This window comes from Chelonoidis abingdonii, chromosome 7 (genome assembly GCF_003597395.2).
Source record: "Chelonoidis abingdonii isolate Lonesome George chromosome 7, CheloAbing_2.0, whole genome shotgun sequence".
NCBI lineage: Eukaryota > Metazoa > Chordata > Testudines > Testudinidae > Chelonoidis > Chelonoidis abingdonii.
The window spans coordinates 94,074,280-94,082,257 of record NC_133775.1 but is presented as its reverse complement, the minus strand read 5'-3'; positions in this window follow the sequence as shown (position 1 = coordinate 94,082,257).

Below are 7,978 nucleotides of genomic sequence, written 5' to 3'. Positions count from 1 at the left end.
TAATTACAGATAGGTAGGACGCAATGGAAAGTTAGTGTCAAAATGCAGTTATGACATTTTAAAGTACATAATTTTTCCTATTATGCACAGGCAATTGTGCACACAAATGACCAAAGAAACATAGTTGTATGCAGTGTAGTTGTAGCCATGTCAGTCCTAGAATATTAAAGGGAGGTACTATCTTTCAAAAGCTTGTCTCCCTTACCCATAGAAGTTGGTCCAATAGGACAGTGGTTCTCAGCCAGGAATCTGGGACCTCCTGGGCAGGGGGCATGAGCAGGTTTCACGGGGGTTGCCACACAGGGCCAGCATTAGACTCGCTGGGACCCAGGATAGAAAGCTGAAGCCCCATTGAATGGGGCTGAATCTCAGCCTGGAGCCCCACCACCCAGAGCTGAAGCCAAAGCCTGAGCAATGTAGCTTCACTGGAGCCCCTGTGACATGGGGCCTCAGGCAATTGCCCCGCCTGCTAACCCCTAATGCTGGCCCTGACTTTTATATGCAAAAAACCAGTTATTGTGACACAGGTGGGCCATGGGGTTTTTACAGCATGTAGGGTGGGAGGGGGATTCAGAAAGAAAAAGGTTGAGAACTCCTGCAATAGGAGATATTGCCTCATCCAAATAAACACAGAACCAGTGATATTTCTGCCCTAAAAGGGCCCTGCATCATTTTCCCCCCAGTGAGGCTGAATGCATGATGAACTTTGCCCTCTTCATACCCTTGACCTTTTCGCAAATCTCCCCAATACAATCTAGTGAATGAACCTGTGGATCAAAAAGAGTATGAAGCTTTAATCTTGTATCTCTAGCCCATGGAAAATAATCAAAGATACAATTGGGTCTTTTTGCACAATGAGTTTGGCACCTTGGTCTAATGATTAACAGACAGGACTGGGAGTCAGAAGATTTGGGAATTAAAGCAATCTCTGCCCTGACCATGTGAATCTGGGCCACTCCTGCCAGCAGTCTCTGCCTTAGTTTCCCTGCGCATAAGGTTGGGCTAATCATACTCACCTACCTCTGTTGGCAACAGTCAGGCTTAATTTATTAACATTTGTAAAACGCTGAGATTCTCAGATTGAAGGTACAAAGTAGTATTGGTAACCAGTGCATTCTCAATGCATACAAACTAATATGTGCATAATAGACAATCTGCAAAATATTAAGGTATACCCATTGTAAGCACTGAATTTTATATTTGACAGTGCAACATCTTGACTCAATTCTCTGCTAAACTAACTAATTGCATAGTTGCAGTTCTTTAGATTTTTTTTGTTCTTTCATCTCTCCTTCTACGTGCTTGGTAGCTGAAAAGTGTAAAGAAAATTGTCAGTAAAAGAACAGATACCGCCCCGGACCCAAACACCCCTGAACTCTGGGCAGAGTTAGGGCTGTAATAGAACATACAGCTTCAGCCCATTAGTGGGCTGTATATTAGGAAGAAACAAAGGATTCACCCAGTTTGTTTTGATGGCTACAAGTCAAGAGTTCATAGTGAATTCAAAAGATCACGAAGACATAAAAGACATACTGCTTTGTAAAGTCATTTCCATCAACGTTATATGGACACTGTCATTCCATTTTTATAGTGCAGAATGTACTTTGTATTCCAGGAGCAACAGCAATGACATTGATGACAGCAGAAACAGTTCAAACTGTGCAGTTAAGCTCATTTAGGCCATTTAAACTTACATTTCTTAATGGCCCTTCACTACTTTCAGTTCCTTTTCTTCCTTCGATTTTTTTTTCTCCCCTCTACAATTGACTACATTTTGAAACTGTTAAACTATACTCAGTAACCCAAGAATAATTGAGGGCAACAGGTAACAGCTTATTACCATAGGAATGGGGATACTGTGGGTAGCACTGATTATAATTCAGAAACATTTCAAGCAGTGCATTCGGTTGTGTCACTTAACACTGAAATGGATAGCTCAGTCTTCAGAAAACAGAAAAGGAGGCACAGCCATTTTTCTTCCTCTTTCACATCTGTGCAAGCTAATTATTTGTATTCTCTCATAACAGAGCTAAATATAACCTGAAATACACTGGTTGTTTTATCTAATGCCGACCTTTTTCTATTTCAGCTTCTATGCCAGCAGGAGCCAAACATTTAAATTATTGATAGGTTGTCAGTCTCATACAGAGATGAGATTTCCATACAGTCTCAGTTTTTTCTTTGCTACTCTTAATTGAAAAGAAAACCTATACATGATAAAAATGGAAAAAAAAATTCTCCTCTAAAAAATTAAATAGTATGAAACAGGTAGAATGTCTTATCTTTTCTAATGCCATATTAAACAGACTGACGCAAGCAAACTTAAAAACATGGTAAGTTAATTTACTCATCAGAATGGGAACAGTCATCAAATTAAAAAACTCTTAAACTAAGAGACTATAAGTGTAACTGCAAACAGACCTGGAATGAATGAAGTGCTCAGCAAGTATTGCTGAAATATCTAATATATTGCAGTGTTTACTGTCTTTCCCATCCTGGCTACTGGAATTAGAAAGGAAATGTATTCAGAAGTGTAGGATTCCAATCCAATCGAACCCAATTCATCATCGACTCTTGGTACATTCAAACTTTTGGAACAATAAGTAACCGGAGGAGATCTTCATGTATTGGAACCTACTGTGTGAGTTGAGAGGGCTCAGCGCTTCACAGGTTTAATAACAGGAATTATAAAGCATATGGATTGTTCAGAAGAACATGCAACAGACGTTCAAAATAATTGTATATATAAACTCTAGTTTCAATTTTTCATCACCATGTATCTGGTCACCTACAAAATTAGGCCTGGATTCTGCAAATAAATATGCCTGCCCTTAAGTTTATTCACAATGGAAACTCCAATAAATTCAAGAAGGCTGCTCATGCGCTTAAAATTGAGCACATATGTAAGTATTTTCAGGTTTGGGGCTTTACATACCTGATCAAACAGTGTGAAGAGATGTAGTCTCCATCTCTCTCGTCTATATACTCATACTGTGGTGATGGATGGCATTGTAAGAAGATTAGATAAATAGATAGACCTATACCAACTGGGGCGGCCGAAGATCCAGCTGCCATGGTCGCTGCTGAAGAAAATGGCCCCCAAATCCTAGTGGTTGCCTAAATGGTTGCACCGGCCTCAGTAAAAGGGATTTGATGGCAATCACTTCACACTTGTTAAGGGTCAAATTCTGATCTAACTTGTCACCATGTAAATCAAGTATAACCCCAGTGAAGTCAGTGGTGTTATGCTGGTACAAAACCAGCCTAAATGAGAGCAGAATCAAGTCTCATATTTCATGATATGAATTGTAATGGCCACAAATAGAACTCTAAGGGCATGTCTACACAGCCTGCAGCAGTGAACTTCCCAGCCCAGGTCAGCAGATTCAGGCTTGCTCTATCTTGCTAAAAAATAGCAAGGCATCGAGGCTTGGGTTGGAGCTTGGGCTCTGAAGCCTAGGGAGTGGGGTAGGCTTCAGAGCCACTGCTCCAACCCAAGTTCCAACTTCATATCACTGTCTACACAGCAATTTTCAGTATGGTAGTATCTGTTGACCTGGGATGGGAGGCTTGCTGCTGCAGGATGTGTGTAGATATACTCATAAGAAACAAATATAGGGCCCAGCCTTAAACAGGCTTCTAGTGGAAAAGGGCTCAATCCTGCAAACACTTAGTCATATGAATAATACTCTCCGCATGGCTAGTCCTGTTGCAATAAGTGTTTGCCAGATCAGGCATGTACAATTTAGTATGATGTGAACCCAATCTGGTTCAATAGGAATGTAATAGAAGTCTAAAGATTTTAATCTAAACACTTATAGGCTGCAATAGAAAATTATCTTCTTTCCAGAGGTTTCTTTGAACCATCATGTGGAATTCTATAGCAGGAATACAACTTTATAAATAAATTGTATTTGGTGAATCAATAAAATCTACAGAAAATCTGTCATTTTCTATTAAGTTCCATAGAACTTTTCCAAAAGGATGCAAATAGTGAGTTTGTAAATGGATGTTTTATGTTTTAATGCAAATTCCCTTCCTAATAAAAAATGATGGGAAACAAAAATAGATTTTCTGTTGTAGATGGAATTGTTTTTTAAACAGAATGAATTCCGAACTTTTTCATGAAGCATCATCTGCTTTTTAACTATATATTATGGACATCAGTGAGGCTCAGTGAAAATCAACAGAGTTTGTCAGTGAGTAAAATATTAAAACTAATGATCTGACCTATTTCTTATTTAGCTGTTGATTCCTTTATTTTTTCCCCACAACAAACATCAACTTACTGCAACAACATATAGTTAAAAAATCTTGTATCCACTGCCCAATGATCCAAGTTATTGGACTGGGCTAAAATTCTGGTTAAATGCTTCAGATTAAACTGTCTAGGGTAAAATCTGCTATGTACTTCTATTTTTCAAATTGGTGTGCTTTTGTTTTTAAACCAATAGGGAGCTTTGTTATGAATGTACGAGGTACTGTATGATTCTAAGTAACCTGAACAATCAGGTCCTAGGCATGTCAAATTGAGCACCCAAAATTAGATTAAACTTTTGGCCTTAATCTCTGTGTGTCTCCATTGCCCATCTGAAAAATGGAGCTAATAATATCCCCTCATCTCACTGGGGTGTTGTGAAAATAAATTCATCGATGCTTGTGAAGCACTCAGATATTATACTGATGAATGCCATAGAAAAGCCCACGAGGAAATTAAAAATTCTGAATTCAAGTCAGAGTTTGAGTAGTGAGCTGTAAGTAATTTGACAATGGACATTATTACACATTGGACAATGAGGATTAAAAAATATTCAGTATCTGTTCATTAACTGGGCACCATCCACTCTGTGCACTGAAAAGGGCAAGGGTCCTGTGGAAAGAAAAATTGTTTGTAATTAAGCCAGTATCATAATATTAAAGCCAGTATCAACAGGCATATGCACAAGGGGGCCTAATTAAGGTTGCATAGGCAAACTTACCTCTGGCATTTCCTAACTTTTGAGTGTTCAGTTTTACAATTCTAGTGTTAAATACACACACACCAACTAACCAAAAAACAAACAACCCCTCCCACCCAACTGTCTCTTTCCTTCAGTTTGAATCCACCCCAGCTTTAACTGGATGATCAGAGTTTGGAACATATAGTCATTTCACATTTTCCCTTTTGCATTCTCACCAAAAAAAAAAATCTAAAAATACATCCAAGAGTTTTTCAGGACAAATGCTTCAGTGATCTTTCTCCTAAGTAAAAAATAATTTGTACCAATATCTGATATTGCACATGTTATTAAACAATAAAAAAAATCACTGTGAACAGGTGAAGGTGTTTAGTAAATCAGCACAAAATCAATTTCAGATTCAACCTCCTAAAGGTTACTACAAATAAACTAGGGAGTTGTTTTAAAGAAAGTAAAATACATTGATGCTAAAGGCCAAAATCTATTTTCATTTACACTGGTGTAAATCTGGATAACTCTAAGCTCCAGTTGAGTTATGTGGATATAAATCTGTTAACTGAGACCAGAATTTGGCCCTTACTGTGCTTTTCCATGAGTTTTAAGCACTGTGGTAATTTTTTTTTAAATGAATTGAAGCAAGGCACCATGGACAGTTCCAAAATCTCACAGCTCCATGGACAGCAGCTCTACATCTTATTTAGCATCATTTATTGCTCCCTTTTAAAAGTTTTGTCTGCCTTTTTTATTACATTAGTAATACCATACCCTAACTTCCCTATTTCAACCAGAGGATGTTGCAAGTGTTTGAAAGACTAGAAAAGTGATGTCACAAAAAGCCAAAAGAGGGGCTATAGGGCTCTGTCTTCAAATAACTAGTGAGAGGGTTTGAACTCTAAGGGCACACAAACAGTTTTTTCCAATGCATTTCATCTTGAAACCAAGATATCTTTAGAGGAAGGATGGTTTATTGGTTAGAGCACTGTTTGGGAGTTAGTGATTTAGCCACAGACCTCCTGTTTGACTTTGGGCAAGTCTCTGTTTCCCATCTGTAAGAAATGGGGATATTAATGCTTTGCTATTTTACAGGGTTGTTGTGAAGATAAATACAGTAAAGACTGTGAGATGCTCAGATACTATAGTAATGATATGAGTATCTTTGATAGTGTAGTCTTAGAGTAAAATTTTCAAAATGGCCTAAGTGACTTAGGTGCCTACGTCCCATTTTCAAAAGTGACTTAGGCACCTAGGGCCAGATTTTTAAAACACAGACATTTTCGAAAATTCTATCCCTTAGATTCAATAGCCCTTCCACCTTAAGTGTCTCCAACAAGGTCTTTCAAACACTGGAAGTCTCAAATAACCTATCTATCAAGCATTCAGAGATTCCATAACTCTTGCTAATTCCTCTTCTTCCTTCAGATCCTTTTCACCTCCAACATCATAAGCCCCCTCTCCAAGCAGCAGGTCATAAACCCTCAAAATGACTATTTCATTGAACATCAATATTTTAATTAAACTGGTGCCTTGACACTCAAAATGTGTAGCGCATTGGACATCATTTTGTTAATTAAAAACCTGAAGGAGACTCATCACAGAGTCAGACAATGTCAGCTTGTTCTTTCAAAGCACCATCATGAGTGTAAAGAGCAACACTGCAAGCTTCCATCATCTGGGTGCTGGCAGTTATCATGAAACACAGCTCTGGAGTTTATTGCAGCTAAGCAGTGACTTGAAAAATTAGCTGCATTAAAATACATAATACATTATCACTTAGTTGCAGTCCATTAAATAGGCAGACTTATCTGAGTTCAGATTCTTTGTGTCCATTCTATTATGGATTAAGCAGAATTGCAGGAGACAGTCATTAGAAAGTTTCATCTATCATATTCCCCTCACACAGTAAGATGTGTGTGTGTGTTTTCCACTAGCAGAGGGTTAGACATATTTAGTGCCATTTTCCCACAAAAAAATACTGTTTTATTGAAACCACCATTTTAAAGGGAAAATGTCATTTGAATGAAAACTTTTAGTTTTCCCATGGGAGATTTCAAACCAATAATTTTTTCATTTGAAATTGACTTTTTGAAATAAAAATGAACCTCCCTAATAATTTTGGTTTTGGTTTAACATATTTTAAAATGTTTTTATGCAGTGAAATAGTGTGTATGTATGAATATATGTATTAACCAAACCCTAAATTATTTTGCACTTATAGAGACATTGTCAACCAATCTAGCACAGAATTCATGGTCAATTCCTTATCAATTATCTTTTTTTAAAGTCCAGTTTGTTTATAGATTTTTTTATCAGTTTAAGATCTAATTCTCCATGGAAACTGATTATCTAGACAGATGATGTGAATAAAAAAACAAGGAAAGAAAATGTTGTGACGAATGTTTCAGTTCAATGCCTTTGATGTCAAAAACACAGAAATAGGTATTAAAATAAAACCTCTGTCTACAGAATTTTGTTTCTGTAGTTTTAGGTCCCTGATCACCAGCTAACCCTTGGTACTTCTGAGAGCTTTATATTTAAAATTAAAGAGGAATTTGGCAAATGTATGCTTGTAAACTCTGGAGTCAGGGAATACTGACCTCTGCTATATGACAGGGTGTGGTTATTTATAACCCTGATCTGTGTCCTATGTTATGGGTTAGGACGCAAAGACCAATCTCTTCCCAGCATCTGACCACATTTCACACACTCAAAAATGCAGATATAAGGATTTGTTCCCAATGAGTTGATGGGAAACCTTTTTGTGAGCTTCTAGCTTTACAGAGTGGGTAAAATGGAGATTCTGAGACATCAACAAGGATAATCACTGGACTAAAGAGATATCAATAAAGGCCTAATTCTGACACCTTTGCTCATGCTTAATTTTTCACCATGCTCTAAATGAACAATAATCTACTAAATCCATACAAAAGAGCCAAGGAAATACAGGATGAAATCTTGGTCTCATTGAAGGCGGTGGGAGTTTTGCCACTGACTTCAGTGGCGCCAGGATTTCATCCACAAAC